This window comes from Clarias gariepinus, chromosome 5 (genome assembly GCF_024256425.1).
Source record: "Clarias gariepinus isolate MV-2021 ecotype Netherlands chromosome 5, CGAR_prim_01v2, whole genome shotgun sequence".
NCBI classification, from domain to species: Eukaryota; Metazoa; Chordata; class Actinopteri; order Siluriformes; family Clariidae; genus Clarias; species Clarias gariepinus.
The window spans coordinates 40,042,479-40,065,070 of NC_071104.1; the positions used below are offsets into that span (position 1 = coordinate 40,042,479).

The 22,592-nt window shown below is 41.1% G+C and overlaps 1 protein-coding gene across 1 annotated transcript in view; it reads right to left on the reverse strand.

Moving 5' to 3' along the window:
- The window catches only part of LOC128524381 (thrombospondin type-1 domain-containing protein 7B-like), a 216,146-nt gene that overhangs the window by 109,074 nt on the left and 84,480 nt on the right, over positions 1-22,592 (reverse strand). The gene's annotated exons all lie outside the window — the stretch shown is intronic.

Below are 22,592 nucleotides of genomic sequence, written 5' to 3' on the forward strand. Positions count from 1 at the left end.
CTTACAAAATCACAACGTTTTTTCGTTATTGTGAGTGCGCTTAAATAAAAGTTGAGTCTTATAAAGGCATGTAGTCTTATATAGTTTTATTATATAGTTTTTGCACATTAATCTGACACAGTTTTTTCAGCCTGTCACGGCGTGCGCCCAAATCAATATCGCTCCTCGCTCACTAGTTAGGCGGCCTCCCCTTCAGACATGCGAAGCAGCGGGACCGCAGAATTACACATGACTGGTGAGCTGTCGTTGCTATCGTTGCCCGGGCTTGCACCACGCGCTATAAAATACTCGGGGTTTGTTGGGCTACAGTGGATTTTACTACGCGCTGTGTATGCAGCGCGCGTGCAACAACGCGGAAGTGCGGCATGCAAGCAGGGCAAATGGAACGCGCCCCACGGACTTCAAAGGAGCGAGAGGTGGGAGGGGGGCGGTACGGCCATCCGCGGAGAGCAGAGTCAGTGCGAGCAGACGGATGGCCATTGCAATCACACCGCGTAGTAAAATCCACTGTAACCCAACAAACCCCAATCATCACCAGCCGTGCCTTATTCCGTCATGTCATGTGGGCATTATAAGCTTTGTATTGAAAACTTCTAACTAAAAAGTGGCAGCTGGCACGCCTAAAAATAGACGCAGGTTATTTTTTTAATAGTCTAAATAAAAACCCTCCGATTTAATTTCCTATAGTCTAACCAGCGCTCAACCCAGTTTTCCCGAGCGCGAGGAATTTTTTTGTGCTAAATAATGTTTATGCAGTATAAGAATTCCAATTAATCCTGGGTTGTTCTTTTAGTGTCACTATAGTGCTTTACAATGCCAGACAACATTCAAATACAAATGATTCACCCTCCCCAGGTGTGAATCGGCTGTTCTCACCTATACATTCAGAGGAACTGAAATGCACTTCTCCCCACTTGAATCTGAGGCTCTTCTGGAGACTTTCTGTGATTTCAATTTGTGTAATTTTAATCTCCTGGATTCTAGATTCTAAAGTTGACATTGTTACCTTTTTTAATCATTGGAATGGAAGAACTTGTTATTTTCCTTATGATAGCATAAATTGCATTGTTTTTAATCAGTCTATACACAATAATATTCTTTGGTATTATTATTATTTTTTTTTTTACCGGTAATGGGGGCTATCTTGGTTCATTAATCTCCATGCCTGGTTTAGGTTTAGTATTCAGTGCGCATCTGTTATATTACAACTATCATAACACTCAAATACCTTTTATTGGGGGTTAAGTGACTGATGTGCCTAACATTTTTCAGCTGAGCCTTTGTTTCACTGAAAACGACCGCGACACCCCTCTCTCTCTCTCACACACACACACACACACACACACACACACACACACACACACACACACAGAGCCGACCAAATCATTAGCACGTCCCTTCCCCAAACAGCACAGACATTTACTTTATATCCATTTACTTACACCTGAACTGAGTTGTTTGAGTAACATGGGTCGAACCCGTTACAAATCATAACAGTCTACTGCATTCCATTCTTATAATAACGCAAAAACACAAGCGGGGCTGAAAGACCGACATCTGCTGACGCAGTAGAACGTTCTAACACTGTTTTAATGTTATGGTCATATATTTCAGTTAATAAATCTACTATAAATTTAAAGAACACAAGAAATAAGACGACACAAATCCCTACACGCTTTTTTTCTAATTACAAGTGATAAAATCTAAAGGCTCACTGTGTTAACATTTATTGTGCTTAAATTTGATCCTAATAAGATTTGATTTAATTTGAATTCTAGAACAGTGGCAGCTGGAACACCTAAAACAGATGCAGGATTATTTTTTTATAATCTAAATAAAAATGCTTTTTTAAACGTGGGCTATTGTTATTTACATGCAATATTTGGTAATTTAATTTAAATGGGGTTTGGTCTCCGGAATGTTGAGCATCAGGATCCTCTTCTTTACTTTCCTACGTAGAATCAGCGCTTAATCGCACGCATTAAGTTTTGTAAATTCGTTTAATGTTTAATAGTAAATAATGACCCCCGTTGCGCTGTACCACCGCTCGGAAAACCTTATGAAATACAAGTTTAGGACAATTATGATGATCTGCCACGGCGTGCGCGTGTGATGGGTGTACGCCCAAATCTACTTTAACTACTCCCTCACTCCGTAGGCTCCCTGAATAGGCGGCAAAGGGACCGGAGCCGCCTATTTGTGCCGGCTGGCGATAATTAACGTTAATATGATCTCGGGCTTGCTCCGCATTATAAAAGCAAGGCGCGGAGGTTTGTCTGAGGTCTGGGAAGTACGTGATGTAATGGAGAATATGAAAGAAGCATGTCAGTGGGGAGATGTGACGCGCCCCAGGGACTTTAAACAAGGGCACTAGAATTCCGCCCTTTGATCTCCGCGCTGAGGACAGCGCGAGAAAGAGCTGCGCGAGCTCCCGCGGCATCTACACTCCCGCACCGTGCCCGCCCTCGCAGCCCCGCTGCCGAAGAGGAAAAGTGTGGTTAGGTTTTTGCGTCAGCGAGAACTCGCGCCGGCCATCGACAGCGGGAGAAGCGCCGTCACGAGGGAGCGTGCAGGAGCGCTGCCTCCGCGTGCTCAGTTCTGCCACTCGCACCAACACTTATCGTCAGCTGTGTGCCCGCATGCCAGTGTGGCACAGCCCCCAGGACTGCACATGCACAACCTTTATCCCATTCTTTCCATTCTCCCTCCTTCAACACTTTCCTTCCCCATTTTGCCTAAATAAATTACCCTTTTCCCGTAAGACCTCGCCTCGTGTCCGTGCTTTATGGTGCCGCCCGTGCAACATGGGTCGAATCCGTTACAGATCATAACAGTCTACTGCATTTCATTCTTATAATAACGCACAAACACAAGCGGGGCTGAATGACCAACATCAGCTGACGCAGTAGAACGTCCTGACAATGTTATAATTTTTATGGTCATTTATTTTAGTTAATAAATCTACTATAAATTTAAAGAACACAAGATATAAGACGACACAAAACCCTACAGGCGTCTTTTCTAATTACACGTGATAAAATTTAAAGGCTCACTGTGTTAACATTTATTTTGTTTAAATTTGATCCTAATAAGATTTAATTTAATTTAAATTCTACATTTGTATCGTCATTTTAGTTCTGTGATTATAAATTTGTTTAACTACAATGTTTTACTTGATTTTATCCGCTACTACGTGCAGTTCTAAAACTCCGTGTCTCATTAATCCAGCAGAGAATGAACTAAGGCATGAGGCGTCAGTCTGTAGTTATATAGCGCCACTCAACGGTAAAAGCTAGCAAACGCACAAAGCCAAACGGTACCGCCGAGCGCGGCGACGGTAGGACCTACATTCCGATTGATTACCCACTGTATTCTCACACTGCCCCTGCAGATATCTTTTGTTCTGTACATCCCTGAAATATTTTATTGATGTCTGTAATAGTTAACAATTGAATAGACAAACAAACATTAAACTATTCACTTTGAGTGTAAGAGAGAAAGGAAACGTAATAATAAATGTATAACAGTGTTGTAGAAGTGTTGTACAAATTGTAATATTGGCAAATTTCTGCCGTATAAGAACAATAAAACACATTAGACCACTAAAATAAGCAATAAATAATAATCAGAGGTGAGATATTGTGGCTGTTGGTCGTGGTTGGTGTTCTGTTTTTACCGTTCTTTCTTCCTAATTTGATGAAGAAACTCACGGCTCATGGTCTACTGACTTTCTATTACTTTAGATACCTATTGTCTGCACTTTCAGCATTTTTTCTGCTTGCTTCTGCATTAAACATGGATAAGGTTGAAACAAATAACCCAGACTGTAAGCATCAATCACAATTAATATGCAAAATAAAGATGGGATTATTTAATGGTTTAAAATCTGTCGAGCGCATCTCTCTATTTATTTTTTTTCCTATGGCAAAGATTCAATCTAAAGGAGGACGCAGGCTGCGTTATTATTCACGATAACTGCCTCGTAGATGATTTTCGGAGTGTAAGTGTTTTTGTCAGTGAGGTTCTCTCTGAGATATACTTTATGGTCCAGGAGGAAAGGAGCCGCCTAAACGCTGAGCCGAGCGAGCCCACAGTGCCATCAGGAAGAATAAATGTCACACAGACTCACTGCTCCAAGATAAACAGGAAATTAAATGCCATCCTTACAGATACGAACCGTGACCTTTATATAAAAGAAATAAAAAAGTCACCCTGGGAAGCTGATGGTTTAAAGTTGGTCTGTTTTCTTGACAGCATAAAATGTGAGATTGTGCCATTTGTGCCATTTCAACAGCTCCATAAATATTCTAGATTCCGTCTACGGCATAAAAGAGTAGCTCATAGTTCAGGCAAAAAAAAAATGTAAAGGTACAGCTTTTAACATTTACTGAAAAATGAGTCTGTGCTGGAGCGTAAGGAGTTCCCTTTCAAAAGCTACACTCAAAGCTGCGTGAAAACGCTATGGAAACGCAAAGATTTTGGCATGTATAACCTCGGTTGGACACGAGTCCGTCCCTTCGTGTAAAAGAATATCTCGCTAAAGGGGGATCTCCACGCTTTCTGTTTTAGTGTTTGGGGGAAGAGCACGCTATCCTCGGGCTTCAGGGAACAGGTAAGTATGGCGAATTTTTAAGTATGGTGAAAGCCGCGGCGCATTTCTCGCATGCAAATCTGGCGGAAGCGCACGAGACGGAATCTCCCATTTCTCTCAAGCACCCCCAAGCACCCCCTCGTAGATTGGGGCGGGACTCGCCTCGCAGTCCACTTCAGACAAAATTGACCTGAGGATGTTTCCGGTTCATGCCTATTTATAGGCCGAGGTTATACATGCCAAAATCTTAGCCAGGTTTGACACACATTCTTCAACAACCGGTCATGCGGAGAGCATTCCCATAGTGTTTTCACGCAGCATCTCGTTTACGCTTTTTCAGGAAACGACCAGATGGATACCACTATAGCAGCACCTTCACCTTAAAATACACCATTTTTAACTGTCCAGAAAGAATAAGTGCGTTTGACTGCAACATAAGATAAATACTGCTTGTCTATAGCATTGGTTTTGCTACATTTGGGAGCCATTGTGCAGTTCGCTGTCATACACTTGATAGGAAGTTAAGCAGAAAGATAACACTACAACATTTAAAAGACATCCATCCATGCTTTCATGATGTTTATGCCAGATTCTAAGCCAATCATCTGCAGCAGAAATCAAGGCTTATCAGACCAGGTGACATTTCTCTGATATCCTATTGTGTGATGTTGGTGAGACCATGTGATCTGTCAACTCAGGTTTCTGTTCTTAGCTGACAGGAGTGACACCTGGTGTGGTCTTCAGCTGCCATAGCAGATCCACCTCTAGGTTTCACATAATGTGTGGTCAGAAATGCTCTTTAGTAGACCTCGGATGTAACGAGATGTTATTTGAGTTCCTGTTGACTTTCTATTAGCTCGAACCAGTCTGGCCGTTCTCCTCTGACCTCTGACCTCTGGCATCAACAAGGCATTTTTACCCAGAGAACTGCCCTCACTGGGTATTGTCTCTTTTTTACACCATTCTCTGTAAACCCTAGAGATGGTTGTGTGTGAAAATTCCAGTAGATCAGTGGTTCAAGAAATACTCAGACCAATAACCATGCCACGCTCAGGGTCACTTAAATCACCTTTCCGCCCATTCTGATGCTCGGTTTGAACTTCAGAAGATCGTCTTGACCAGGTCAATGACGTGAGTTGCTACAATGTGATTGGCTGATGAGATATTTGCGTTAACAAGCAGTTAAAGAGGTGTACTGGCTGGGAAGTGTTTATGCGGTTGGTTGATGCATAAATGCATGTTATACATGTACTATGGTAGAGAGCTGTTGTCATGAGCTGAAGTAAAACTGAAACTGATAAAGGAAAATCTGATGACGCTGTTAAATGGTTTATGTATTGTTTATAATGTCTCTCATGATCTTCAACAATCATTAAACAGGCTTGTGCGCAATAACACCCGATATCGTTCTTTGATCTAATTCGTTTCCTTTACTTTCTGTTTGACTTGTTACAGTATCACAATCAAAGCATGAGCTTGCTATATTCTTTATAAAACTCAGCCAACATATTATTGATACAAAATTACATACGTGAATAACGACAAACACAACTGCAGGCTGATTTATCCATTGTGCCAAAACTGTGGGAGGTGGAATTATGGCGTTTTGCAAAATCATACAACATTCACACTACCATAGTGCTTTTTAACAGCCTTGTTACTTAAAGGAAACATGCACAAAATATTCTCTAACTGCCCGTAATATGTCTTGCTTCTTAAATCAAATCTCAATACTGCCAAAGTGGAGATATCTTATTTTGCATCAAACTGTTATATGCAACAAATAAAATAAAATAAAATAAATAATTTACATGCCAAAACATGACATTTTTATACATATTTATAAATAATAAGCATTTTCACATTTAGATAAATGTTCCTTTAGTAGTGGTGTAGTCGTTAGCACTGTGGCCTCACAATCCAGGGTCGGAGTTCGATTCCCACCTCGGGTCTGTGTGTGGAGTTTTTATGCTCTCCCTTGGCTTGGTCTGTTTTCTCCAGCAGTCCAAAGACATGCAGGGTAGGCTAATTCTCATTTGAAACTTGCCCAGCGTGTATGAATGAGTGTGCCTGTGTGCCGTAAGATGACTGGCACCCTGTCCCAGTCGTAACCTGCCTAGATATATAGAGATCAGCTATTCTGGAACAGTTCTCACAAGAACAGTATTGTGTCGAGTGCGTTTGTAAAACCCATCAAGGTCCATGATGGAACTCTCTCATGAAGACCTTCCCAGAAAAACAAGACCAAAACTGAGCTCTGCTGCAGAGGAGAAGTTCATTTAGAGTCACCAGCCTCAGAAATCACCAATTAACAACCAGCACCTCAGATTAGAGCCGTTATGAAGCTTCACAGAGCAGAAGTAGCAGATATACATCTCAATATCAACTGTTCAGAGGAGATTATTGTGTGTTTGGATAATAAACACCTTCAGTATTGCTTTTTCAGTGTAGAAAGTTAGAAGGGGTGTACAAACTTTAGATTGGTAGTGTATATACAGTATGGAATCTTCACTGAAAAAGATTGGAAATTGTAAATGTTTAAATATCTCGGTGAGGTCCCTGCAAGGCGTTAAATTGCTAACAAGTAATGACCAGTGAGAACACACTGTCTATATTTCATAAAGGATAAAGAAACTCAAGAACGTCCATTAATAGAACTGAATCGATGACATGCTTGGGAGACACACCAGTGACAGGGCATGGGAGAAGACGAAGCAAAAGTACACGGAGAAATAAACAAATACTAGATAATGCAAAAGTGAGAGCCGTAGCACTGTGAACTCCTCGGCACACGTTATTAATACTTCACAGGAGGAGACTTCCCGAGGAAGGATGACGTTGATATAATTAAGACTAAATGTGATTTTTTTTGTTGTTTTTCCTAAAGAAATTCAGACACTCGTTAATCACTGAAACATCTTAACCTGTCTGTCAATAAAATTTAGCTGTGTCATGTGTCACCTTATACATCAGTTAATTAAATATCTGAAATCAGTTCTTAGATTAAATCATGGTTCTAGGAATCGATCGGCATGATCTGGCTTGCACATCGACACACACACACACACACACACACACACACACACACACACACACACACACACACACAGGGACAGCAGAAAGGTCATTTGTCTGATGACTGTCACCTGAATTGATTGCATGCGCTGATAAACTGGCACACTGATACATCACTTGATCATGAGGGAAACAGATAACACTCAGCAGGCATTAGTGAGCGGGGGCGCTGGGCTGCATAACAAATTTGCTTCGCAAACATTTATGGCCTGATAAATTTACATAGATTCCCTCAGAACTTTCTGCAAACATGACCTTAAGCAGGGGGAATAGAGCGAGAGAACACTGTCATTCCAGCCAAGACCAAAGAAAACAACACCAGCAGCTGAATTCACTGCTGTGTTTGAATCTGTGGAGAGTCTGTGTGAGCTGAAGACTTGAAGAGAACTTCTCTCTCACTGTGCAGCTCACACACAGACTCACACAGACAATCAGATCACAGACACAAACAACATATGTCCAGCCTTTTTTTTTGTACAGCTTATCCTGTGCAGGGTCACGGAGACCTGGGGACTCGGGCCACAAGAGTCCCTGGAGAAAACGCCAAAAAACATAACAGGGCACAAGCACACAAAGACACACACAACCTCCACAGACAGAGAAAGCACAGAGACACCAAGGACAGGGACAACACAGGCATACATTTCATAGGCAGTGACGCCACAGAAAGCAGAGGTACCGCTAACAGAAGTACTGCCAACAGACACACCATGGACAGAGACACTGGACACCATTGACAAAGACAGACAAGAGACAGTGGCACCATGGACCAAGACACCACAAATAGAAATCCCCAGACAGACACATCACAGACAGAAAATACACAAACAGAGACAACAGACAGTGGCACCATGGACAGAGACACCACATACACAAACAGAGACAATAGACAATGGCACCATGGACAGAGACACCACATACACAAACAGAGACAATAGACAGTGGCACCATGGACAGAGACACCACATACACAAACAGAGACAACAGACAGTGGCACCATGGACAGAGACACCACATACACAAACAGAGACAACAGACAGTGGCACCATGGACAGAGACACCATATACACAAACAGAGACAACAGACAGTGGCACCATGGACAGAGACACCACATACACAAACAGAGACAACAGACAGTGGCACCATGGACAGAGACACCACATACACAAACAGAGACAACAGACAGTGGCACCATGGACAGAGACACCATATACACAAACAGAGACAACAGACAGTGGCACCATGGACAGAGACACCACATACACAAACAGAGACAACAGACAGTGGCACCATGGACAGAGACACCACATACACAAACAGAGACAACAGACAGTGGCACCATGGACAGAGACACCACATACACAAACAGAGACAACAGACAGTGGCACCATGGACAGAGACACCACATACACAAACAGAGACAACAGACAGTGGCACCATGGACAGAGACACCACATACACAAACAGAGACAACAGACAGTGGCACCATGGACAGAGACACCACATACACAAACAGAGACAACAGACAGTGGCACCATGGACAGAGACACCATATACACAAACAGAGACAACAGACAGTGGCACCATGGACAGAGACACCACATACACAAACAGAGACAACAGACAGTGGCACCATGGACAGAGACACCACATACACAAACAGAGACAACAGACAGTGGCACCATGGACAGAGACACCACATACACAAACAGAGACAACAGACAGTGGCACCATGGACAGAGACACCACATACACAAACAGAGACAACAGACAGTGGCACCATGGACAGAGACACCACATACACAAACAGAGACAACAGACAGTGGCACCATGGACAGAGACACCACTAATACAAATTCCCCAGACATATACACAAAGAGAGACCACAGGCTGAGGCACCACAAAGACACCAGTGACAGCCAACATGGAGCAATTCCACAGACAGCAATAACCACTGGAATTGAAGTAAGTGCTGGTGAGACAGAGGCAGCTACAGACACACACTGCTGTAGGGTGTTCGTTAGATCTTTGGACTCAGCATCCCCAACTGAGAGACAGAGGGAAAAGCCTGCCAACAACAGACAGAACAAACCGAGCTAATGTATGAGGGGAGCGATTGTAGCTGCTCAGCATGATGTGTCTCTCTTATTCCCTATACAGACTCCCAGAGGAGGCTCAGCTTCCAGCTCATGCTGCAACCTCGGAGCAACCACCTGAAAACACACACACACACACAACCTCTAAACACACACCTTTTTTCATATTCAGGGCTTGAATAGTCTACTCTTTTAAATGAATTTTTTTTTTACTAACATATAATAATGTTAAGACTCATGTTAAAACTTTGCATAAGATCTTACGACCTCACAAGTGTACTTTTGCATATTTTCCAAAGGATATACGGTATACATGCCTGGATATGATGCAAAGCTTAAAGTTATCCCGAAGTGTCACTTGCTTTTGTGTTGCACAGTTCCTGAAACAATAAACCACTTTGGCCAAAAACTATTCTGTTTACTGCTGCACTACTGATGACGCGTGGTGCCTCAGCATGACGCAAACCTGCCCCCGATCAAAACCCGAGGACATGTGATGCCAGACGCTCATCGTCGACGGTGAGATTATCTTTTAAACCAAGAGCTAACATCTGCTAAAAGAGTAAAATTATTTTTCCTTGAATTAGCATCGAGGGCATCTAAGGACATCCCAGACGTGAAATATTGAAACGTTTGGGCAGCTGTCAACCACATCCGGAGATAATAAAGACGTTTGTGCTGTAGAGCCATCTGCCTCGCGCACATGCTCGATCTTGAACTCTGCATGCCGGCGCCACGTGCCAAAGCCCAACGCACTGAGCGTGATTCATCTATATTATGTCTCCATGGGAACCTGACAGGCATGGAACGGACCATTACACTCAATTATTTAACCTCAGAGAAGGAGAGTTTCTCCAAGTTTGCTTACTGAAGCAGGATTCACGTGGTGGGTCGACTCAGTGTGGGGCAATTATCAACACCAGCGACGTTTACCCAGCACTTAACCACATGAGTGTTTACATTACAATACATGTGCTTACACTGGAAAGAAGCACGGTGGTTTTAAAGTGCAAAACATTATAACATAAAAACTAATTAAAAACCGAATGACATTCACTTAAAAAAACAATTACATATATCCAATTACAAGCAAATAGTGTTACAAGTTAATGTTCTTCTATTTCAGGACCTACTGTACATCTTAATGTCGTGTTTTAGTTAATTATGTGTGTTTTAGTTAATTATGTGTGTTTTAGCCTGTTACATGAGTCAACTTCCCACTAAATCTGTACAAAATCCTGAGAACGCAGTAAGACGTTGTACAGGAACTTAGTAAGAATTTAGCAGAAAGGCAGTCGAATCCGGTATGGAGGTAGTATTTGCCTCCCTTCGGGTAGAGCTTCCATGCTCTTATTGACCACATTTAGGATGTAGTTATGATAGCATAGCCCAATAGACAACATAACTAGCATCTCTTAGTGACTTCACTGATGTACTACAAGCATGGCACAGATGGGAAAGGTTGGAGGCGCTCTGACTGAGTTGTCATTGAGATGTCATTGCGTTGTTGCTCTGTCCACAGAGTTCTTACACCACCCTCTTTAGGCTTGAGCTATGACCATGGCGATACCATGTCGCATCTGCATTAAATTTGCGTTAATTACATTCCCCTGGTGCTTACAGTATCACATTTATGTCACGCATGCAGCACGTTATCAGTACGTGTATGTCACGCTCAGAGAATTTAGTATAAATATTGGATCAAAATCTGCACACCATCATTTTATTATGAAAAGCATTAAGTAACCTGTATCATGGTACTTACACCAACCGGCCAGACGCAGTGACAATTTACAGTAGTAAGCGCATATTAAATTCTTGGTAAGAGCGTGTCATGATCTTGTGTACGATAGGAAATTAGACATTGGACCTGACAGGAACGTGGCTAGTCAATAGTCTGGACTTGATTATGGTGCATTTGTCCATTTCGATTACACCCTTTGAATTTTTTTCTCCTTTCTGGATATATCCTGGACTGTTTACTGGATATTAAAAGGTTAGATTTTTCATTTACTTGCCCATTTTCTGAGTACCATTACAGTACAACCTGGCCAGAATGGACCCAAGAGACACAAGGTCTCTGCAAGCTTGACTCAACAACTTTGCCGAACACAGTCTTTTACTATGATCAGTGTTTGGAGGGGGTGACTGTGGGCATATAAAATTTGTTTCACCAAGTAAGCCGGCTCAAACAGCAGCCCTCACCTGCAAACCAGACTACTTCGTCTGCTCATGAGCCATGACTTACACACCACATCAATTCTCCAGTGAATCCCAAACCTGCAGATCATTTTTAGTTCAGTGATCTCGGATCTTTGAGCTACAACAATCCTTGTTTCTGACACAATGCACCAAGATTGCTGCTATCTTGATTCTCTCTGGAAAGGCTCGTCTATGGGGAACTGCCAAATAGGAGTGCAATTTCAGATCTGCATGTCTTTGATAGCTTTTCCCAAGAGCTATAGTGGGTTTTATGATGCAACCACCTTCAAGGAAAAAAAGACACAAAAGCCTCTTGCATCTAACTCAGGTAAGGTGTTAAGTATTGGATTATGCAATCAAGTTTGCATGACCATTGCTGCTGATACTAAGTGCAGTCTTTAAATGCAGTTAATCAGGAACAGTCAGACTTTCTTAAAGATGAGCCCACCGCCAGCGAACTGCCCACAGAGTTGGACAGCTTGACTGAATTCATGATCCAATTTGATGAGGCTGTCCAATTTCAAAGACAACACAGTCATTCTTACTCGACCAATTCTTCAACCTTGCTTGTTCCATTCTTCTAAAATTGCCCACAGCCAAAGAAACCAATGAAGTAATGGTCCAACAAGTGTTCATGCCATACCAGCTGAAGTGGCTTCTGTTCATATCAAGTTTTGGGGCAAAATTCTGTAAACTCCTTTCTTTTGGTTTCCGTCCACAATCTGATTGGCAGACCGAAGGTTGAATCAAGAACAGGAGACAAGATTCTGCTGTCTCTGTGCCTAAGAGCCATTCTCATGGTCAAAGAATCTGCTACGGGTAGAACATGCCCATGATTCCCTACCTTAGTCAGATACTGGTCTCTCCCCTCCAAGGCTACCTACGGCTCCCAGCCACCAATATGTTAACTGAGGAAGTGAGGCCATAGTCCAGTCTGCCCAAGCATTTGTAAGAGCCAGAAAGTTGGGTTATCTCCTCAAGATTCGCCCTTACAAGTAACATGTAGAGAATTAGCAGCTTTGTTCCTTTTTCCAAGGAGGTCATCCTTGTGGCAGTGGGTCTCAAGCTACCCAGAACTCTCTGCATCTATCCCACTGGAGGTATAACCGGTCAGTGTCCTTGGATGGACACAATGATGAGTGTTTAGTTAAGTGTGTTGTTTGTCAGACAATATTTTAGTCATTTTTTTCATGTGTCTAAATGTTTTATAGAGCTCTGGAGACAGTGTTATGATCTGGGGTTGCTTCAGTTCTTCAGGTCTAGGCTCAGCAATGTTATGGGGCAATAAAATGAAGTCAGCTGACCACCTGAATGTACTGAATCACCAGGTTATCACATCTATTGAGGGTTCCTTTAATGATGGCGCAGACATATTGCAAGACTGTTGTATTTTATTTGGTTAAATCTTTTGTGCTTACTGGGAGGAAGTCTTTTTCTATAGCACCAGCAGGAAGAACAGAGTGTAATGTGCAATTAAACGAGAGAACAGTTGACATGCTCGGTAGACCTAAAGTCTTCTTTTTAACATAGTGTTTTGTTACACACTCCATTTTTCTGGCTACACATTGTTAGAATTAATAATGCATTCATCTCTATTATACATCATGAATTGTGTATCACTACAGTTACTACAGTGTAACTTTAAGTTTAAACAATACAAAAGTGTCATGTGCTGCCTTGAACACCATAATATCAGGGATTTATTTCTTTCATAACCTAGTTACAAAAAATAGACTGTAGTATATCACAAATATATTCAAATCTTCGATAGTACAGTACATTATAAATATACTAACAAAAAGTTGTATAAATTTTTGTAAATAAACTTTACACATGCTATATCATTGTGTTACAACTTGTATGCAGTGCATTATGGGTAATGATGCTTACTATGGGACAGGTGCACTGAGGTGAGGGGAGAAAGCAGGAAATGTCCCGTGTGTGTGTGTTTACATTTGTGTTTAGAGGGAGTGTAAATGAGCCCTCGGCCCTCGGGTGCTCCTGCATTATTAATGTACACATCTATCACCTGGACTCACCCCCTGGCACAATACTCCTGCATCCTGAGCACCATTGTGTACACACACACACACACACACACACACACACACACACACACACACACACACTTTGCCAGCTATGTCAGGATTGCTTCACAGCTAAAATTTCTTGTTATTTGAAGGCTTTATCGCTTCCTTTTTCCCTTGTGAAAGACGGGAAATGGCCAGTGCCAAGCCATCAACGTGCTGTGATGAGGTTTCAGGGGTTTTGGGGGGGTCAGTCAAAGTGAAATTGCATTTATGTGCTCAATCACATTGTCGACCTCACAACAGACATCATTTACAGCCTCACAGTAGAGTCGACACATGGGAGAAGTGAGCGACGGGTCCAGGGTGCCATGGAGGAAGAAAAAAAATGAAGAACAATTAGTGTTTCATTCAAGAGTATGGATCAGACTCGTACTAAACAAGAAACTGGTCCAGAATCTTAAACTAGATTAGTCATAAAAAAAAAGTTTCAGTGTAAAAGTAATGCCTAGGACAGCTTTAAAGACCAGTAAGATTCACTGCTCGGACAAAAGTTTCTGTTTCAAAAAGGTAAAGTTATTGCCCGCATTAAGGTTTAGAGCTGTCCACTACATTCTTAAACCCTGGAAGGAGAGTGCTAAACCCTCAACTTCACAAAAATAAACATGATCAGAAAAACATTCTGAATGAGTGTGACGGGAGATCACTTAAACGCTTGATTAAGTTGCATCGAAAAAAGAAAAAAACATTACTAGTACAAACCCCAGCTACTGTATGTTTAATAGTAGAAGTAAGAGCGTTTTTACACACACAGTGTGATGAGCGCTCACAGGATCGGGACTAAACAGCTGTGTGTCCATAATAAAACCACTTGTTATTGAGACTCATCAGAAAAAAAGGCTTCAGTTTGTTAGGGATCATAAAGACTGGACTTTGGAGTGATGGAGAAAGGTCATGTGACCTGATGAGTCCAGACTGAGCCTATTCCAGAGTGATGGGCGTGTCAGGGTGAGAAGGGAAGGACATGAAGCGATGCTCCCATCATGCATAGTGTCCACTGTACAAGCCTCTGGAGACAGTGTTATGATCTGGGGTTGATCAGTTACTCAGGTCTAGACTCAGTAACGTTATGGGGCAATAAAATGAAGTCAGCTGACCACCTGAATGTACTGAACCACCAGAGGATCACATCTATGGAGGGTTTCTTCCCTGATGGTATGCGTTATATTTTATGAGGCTTGCACTTTAGGGATCTCTTTGATACATACATATTTTCTTACACACTTCATACTCACGTTACTTATAACTTTCTTTTGATTTTGTGAAGCTGTTTTGTGACGATTGATCATTGTTACAAATGCTGTACAAATAAAATGGAATTAAGCTGAGTTCAATATTCCAGGACTCAAATTGTGAACGAGTGGTTCTGGGAACATGAGCAATCAATTTCACACATGAACTGGACACCAGAGTGTGTAATCTAAGCTAAAGGAGGTTAAAATATATATATATATATGGCCAGGTGGTGTATTACAGTATCTGGTTATTTGAAGATTTACAGACCCAGATGAGAGCAAAACACATTTCACACAAAATAAACCCTCTGTTATACAACACATTCTTGTAATGCTTTAGCTTCTTCAGCAGCCAAAAACCATTATATATATATATATATATATATATATATATATATATATATATATATATATATATATAATATATATACACACATTTACAGTATGTACTGCATGTTCAGTAAATCAGCTCGTCTCTCACTGTACTGTAGGTCTCTATAACATTGTCCAATAACAAATCTGACACCAGAGTCTGTCTGAAAACATTTTCATTTCAATAGAAAACAATTAGATTAAACCTATTCGATGCAAAATATTTTAGAAAAAATAAGATGAAAAAACAAAAAAATGCAGTTGCATAATATATGATGAGCTACACGGAGGCTGTAACCTTGGAAGAACATCAGACTCTAAAACAAACATCAGCTCAGAGATGAAACCTTTAATCAGTGCCAAGATGGCTTGAGGAGAAAAAAAAAAAGACAGACAGAAAAGGAAAAATAGACTAATGGCGAGCATGTTTCATTTCTCACATATGATAATTGATTTTCTGACATGTAGCGGTTGCAGGACTCCATCTGTCAGTGCCAGAGGTGCGGCTATAATTACACACCGATCCTCCGGGCGATAACTTCCACAGCGAACACCATTACAGAATTAGCCTGAGGTCAGTGTGGGGAATACTGCACCTTAACAAGTTAGGTAGAACAACAGAAACTAATTCTTAGGCAATGTGTGTAACTTTGGTGCGGAGCCGAGTTTAGCAATATGTCCAGACCACCATTCGGTTTTATTCTATACATTATAAATTTCAAAAATATTCCTATTTTATGTTTTTGCCCTTGAGGATTCCCACGGGAGAGGAAATAGGTCAGTAATGTGCCGGAGTCCAGAGCCATAAAAAAGCAGAGCAGGATGTTAAAGCAGGCATGTGGGAGTCAAGCGATTGTGCAATCATTTCCACAGACAGTCGGGTCACCTTGCTTCAGAATTGGTAAGAAGGCAGACTTTTCCTTTCCGCAGGAAAGAAACACAAATGATACAGAAAATAACACTTAGAATAAACAAATGCATTTCCGATTGTGACCTACAAGAAAGGTTTCTCTCTATGAAAAAGCATTAAGAGCGAATAATTAATAATTAGTGTAAGAACAGCCTTTAATTTTGTGCCAGTGCAGCGTTTAATCCTAAGATCCTTTGGTTATAGAACAGTTGCAGGACTCTCAATCCATTGGGATGAAAAGTACACACTTCAGCAGGAACCATCAGCTGGGCGAGACGTTAAAAACCTTATTACATTTTTTTTTTTATTAATGAATAATTCTTGAGTCTGTAACTGGAACTACATACACATATAATTCAGCTGAAGGTAGTTAATTAAGATCTGTTTTATTTTATTTATTATCTCTGGTTAATGAGAAAAGGGAAGAAAAGACTATTTAAAGCCATATGGACAGAGATGTACTTGTGTTTATAGTCTACTTCAATTTCAACCAGACGTCTCGTCTGTTCAGAACCAAACAACACAATATCTTATCCATCACTTTAAATTGCTTATTTTATAGACAAAAACTACTCCGGGTGTTACTTTAAAGTACCCTAAAGCTATATTTACCTTAAAGCACGGAAATTTGTAAAGGATTACAGTATTTTATTTAATATAATACAACAGTCACATCCAGTTCTAGTTGGATAGGATGAGAGGTGTTTCTGCGACTCGTTATCTAGTGATAACTTATTGTAATAAAACTGTTACTACACGTCTTACATCTTTTCGATCAGTCTGTGCGTTATCATGGCAACTCCATCCAGGCATGACTTTGGTTTGGGAATCATTTCTGTTTACAGGAAAAGTACAAGTACATTAACTATTTGGCCATAATGTCTTTGAATGGTCAGTTACTCGTGATGGTCGTCGGGTTTCAAATCACCACTTAAACTTTTAAATTGCATAACACTTTTACTTTGAAGCACATTGTGACGTTTCAAAAAAAGTTACTTCCTGTTTTCACTTACGCTATAGCAGCTGTAATCAGAAGTTTACTCATCTGTGTGTCTTTGCTCTTTCTTGGAGTTACTCAGACAAAACAAAAAAGACACCATAAAGAAGCATGAACTCCTCTGTCCTGAAGATCTCGGAAGCACTAACACTGGAGACACCTTCCACTAATGTTACAGGAACACAATCAACTTAGGCCATGTCGGACTCCAAAAAAAACACTGTGACGTTCCCATGGCAACTTAAAAATATCAGAGAACAAATAAAGGGACGGGCTCGAAATGGAAAAAAAAACATGCATTTATCGAGTTCATCCTACGTCCTAGCTACGTCCCTGTCAGCTTCTTTATGTGTGTCTATGATCACACACTCACCATGTTCAATACATCCAACCAGATCACACCACACTCTTTCCATATGCTGATCACATACTCACTATGTTGTCATTGGATCTGGCGGGTTGGTATGAAGACAGCGACACGCGCAGGGCTTTTCATCACAAAGTGCTGGTGTGAGGAACTGTCTCCGGTATTTATATTAAACCCTCTGAACGTGACGTAGACGTGCTGATAACCTGCTGGATGTGCGCCATTAATGTAATAGGAACCAGAAGGAGGTAATATGATCTTAATGCGGACTTTTACAATGCAGCATGGACCAACCACTGCCTGAAGAGGGCGCTGTGAGAGATCCAATGACAACACAGTCACGACGCCGTCCAGATCTGCGCCATGCTAGTAGAATGTCAATGAAGTCACTAAGAGGTGTTGATTAATCTGTTAACTGGTCAATGCTGTGGTTACTGCGTCCTTATTAAGTTCTTGCTGTGACCACGCCCTCCACACCAGGGGAGACAATACCACGTCCGTACCGGTTTCTGCTGCAATTCGGACAATTTTTCTTACTGCGTTCGAAACTTACTGCGTGAGGACTTACTGTAGTGTGACGCTCCCCTGTGAATGAGCTGGATCTATAGAAACAATATTGTTAGAATAAGCACATTAATATAAACCTACGATTTCCAGCTGCATTATTATTAGTGTAATATAAAATAAATACAGTAATCGACACTCTCTAACTGATCAGAATCCGGAATATGAAAGCGCTCTGGTATATTTCTGCCTTATCAATGTGACATTTTTACGGAACAAGTTTATGCTTTTGTACACCCGCACACACACACACACACACACACACACACACACACTTCATATGAATTTTAACAATGTATGGATAGAAGCCACACACACACAATGGAAGTCTAATAGGAAACTTCAGAACGGCGGGACTGCAGGTCTAATTTTCCGACCGCACTATGATCTGTAAGTTCAGATAAAAGCTCACCAAGCGTACAGAAAAAAGGACTTTGAGAAATTCTTTAAAAAGGCACACTCCTGAATAAAAAGTGTGTTTTCCAAAGCTTAAAGTAAAGGTCTACTCTTGAAAGATGGACTGTGTGATGCAGGAGTCTCGCATTTTCCATTTCTTAACAGGATTGAGGATCGCTTTCTGTTTGAACTCCACACACAGCAGCGTGAAAGAAATCCTGTCCGTGGACACAAATGAAAGCAGGAGACAAAAAGCTCAAGGAAGAGGCACCAATACAAATCCAGCGTCTGCGAGGGGGTTCGGAGACTTTAAGGAGATGCGGAATAGCGAGATGGGATCTGCCAGTCTCGGTTTAGATAAGATGGAAGACATGCTGAAGGAATATAAGAAACGAGAAACAGTGTGCAGACAGAGAGAGAGAGAGAGAGAGAGAGACAGAGTGTGTGTTTCATCTAACTTGCCATCAGCTTAGAAAAAGAAAACTCAGAAACTCTCGGAGGTAATTTCACATGACGCTTCACCCAATTTCAATGCAACACAATCCTTAAAAGCGCAGCAGTGTCTCCATCTTTGCACCAGGTGGACCTGCTGGAGTTCTCTGTGTTAGTGGGTGTAAAGCGTGGACACGCTGCTGAAGCTCTGCATGGTGACCCGCTAATGATTCAGGCTGCTCTTTGAAAAGGACTTCTGAGAAATACTGAATGTAACAGAACGGAAGTCATTTCTCTCTGAAACAGTTTTAGCTCTGCTGAACAACAATACCTGGCTGAACACCTCGGAGACGGTGAGGAAGAGGAAGAGGAAGAGGCTGATGTTTCCTTCACAAACCCACAAAGCTAGCTTTGGACAGCTGAATGTGCTCGAGCTTCACTTTAACTAAAGACAAACCCAGTGATAACGGACCTGTCTGTTCCCTGATCAGCCAGGTCAGAGGTCAGAGGTCAGCTGTAAAGGCTCTGAGTTACTGATCAGACGGTCAGAGGTTCCAGGCCCACCCCTGCCCTGCTGCCCCTGTACCCTCCCTGTTCCCGGGGTGGTCTATCAACCCCGACCTTGTGATCTGACCTCGTGCAGCTTCCTAACCAGCTGAGGAATGCAACGAACCAACCTCCAGTACTCACACTGATGGATAAAGACACCTTCTTTTTTCAAGTGTAGCCTAACTTAACTAAAATGCTAAATGTTATCAAGCTTGCCAGCTAGTTTGTGGACTAAAGATCCCTTGTATTCAGGACTGTTTTAATAAGAAAGTGCTTTAACATTAATGGGTTCCTCAAGAGGAGCAATTGGAACTAAAAAAAATCTTTGACAGTTCATTAATAAAAAGAATTTAATAATATTCTTTTTGAATTTTTGGAAACCTTTCAAATATGGAAACACTTTCTCACAGGGGTTCCGCAGTGTGTGTGAGTTATTTCCTTAAGAAAAGTCAGTAAAGGTAAAAATATGGAGTAATACAGCCTTGTTTCTGAGTAATATGTGTTGTAAAGCCTTCAGCTGTGTGTGTGTGTGTGTGTGTGTGTGTGTGTGTGTGTGTGTGTGTGTGTGTGTGTGTGTGTGTGTGTGTGTGTGTGTGTGTGTGTGTGTTTGTGTTAGGAAATCAAAGAACCAGGAGGGTGTCAGAGTCATATGTGACAGGCTTCACATTCCTCCTGTTGTGGAAGAAAACAAATCGGTGCAGCGCCGTGATGGAGCCGTTAGCGCAGACGCAGGGGGGTGTTTTATTTATATATATATATATATATATATATATATAGTCTCTGGATTTTCTGCAGTGTAAGGTGAGACTGGATGCACTGCAGGCTGATTCAGGGGAAGGTAAATGAGTAAATGTTTAGAGAATAATTTATTGTGGTACTGTTATGGAAATTACAGCCTGTATCTGGAAAATAAGTTAATGAGGAAGGAGAGAGGTTTAATGGATGATCAGGCAGTAAAGTTGAAATAAAAGGAAATGCTGATGTTAAACCTGTCTGTTTAAAGATTTATGGATGGATAAATTGTGAAATAAAAATGGTGCGATGTATGTAAATGTGTGTGTATAGAATAATAGTGTCTGTGAATGGTCATAATTATTAATAATAATAATAATAATAATAATAATAATAATAATAATAATTTACTAATATATAATAATACATTTACAGAATTTACTAACGCAAGCATGCAACATTAGCATTTTACAGACATTACATTTTTACTCCATTATGTTAAAAACTACAGTCTTTAAATCATTTATATTTCCTCACCTATATTGAGGCACATAAAGTTAATAAATAACCTCAGTGTGTTTGGAGCATGCATCAAGGCGAGATTAAGTAACAATATCCTGACCACTCCAATCCTAATTTACTCCAACCTCTCGCCGCTATCATTACGAGAATCAATGGGGTAATTTTGATGCTAATAACTATCATTACCTGCTGCTCTCCTGCTGCTCAGATCTGCCTTATCTATGATACAGGCCTAATTACATCTCAACAACCTGAGAATCTACTGTTCATTAAAAACACTCCTGTAAATATAAAGTAAACAAGAAATTGTATGATGAAGAGAAAAGCTTATAATCACTTCTTGTGGTGGTTTTAGGAGAAAAGGTGACGGGTTGTAAATCGATTGATTGTATATGAAGCTACAAATAGTATAATTTAAAACGTATTAACTAGAAACTTGGACGGTAAGATATTATATGTTAAAAATATAAAATATAAATATATATTACAGAAACAAAATATAAAAAAAAGAAATTTCAACAAGTGAGAGCCGATCAGACCGAGTGTTTATCAAAAGTTTACACGCCCGCTCTCGTTCCCATCGAAACATGATTGGGCGATTATTCACATTATTAGGGGTGTATTAAGGTCCATGTAAATGCAGCTAGTAATTACTTTATCATAAGATCGACATACATACAGCTTGCAGAACGTAATAAAGTCCTAAACACAGTGTATTAAGTAAAGCTTGATTAAAAGACTAAACTCCAATGGCATGTCTTTATTAATTCCATGTAATTAAGCCTCACAGCACTCCAGAGTGCAAAGTGTGCTGAACAACCAGCTTCATCTCATCCCGTTTCCCTAAATCTCTCCGCACACCTGCTCACACACTTGCGTGTCAATTCTCATCAGGCGCCTTCATTAGTTAATTTATCTCGACCCTCCCCTGCCTCCTTAATAAACCTACACATAATCTATTGTGACAGAATAATAAAGGATGTAAAAAAAGAAGAAGATGCAATTAGATAACATGCTGTAGAGATAGATGGGCAATTACGCACTCGTGGAAGCCCTTATCAAGATCACGATTCCAGACGTTCCATCTACCTGCCATCTCGCTCATAAATTATGCCTCCTTTAAACAGGAACAGGCCGGAGCTGTGCTTTAACTGGGTCAGGTGACATGTTCCTCTCAAAAACCACTGCAGCGAGTCGTTGGAAAGTTTGGAAATATCACCTCAATATAGAGGAGACAGACTGTAAAACAGACTGAGTAGAAGTGTCAGGGGGAGCAGTCACTTTTTGAGCACTTGCAGACTTTTTATACGTGGCCTTTAAAAGACCAGGCACATCTTCAGGGATTTAACAAGGACTGTAAACCCACTGGGAAGCATTTTGATGATGTTCCCAATCAGGAGTTTGTCAGATTGCATCGAAGCAGCCTTCAAAGTATATGTCTGCTGTAACAGAGGAGAACTGAGA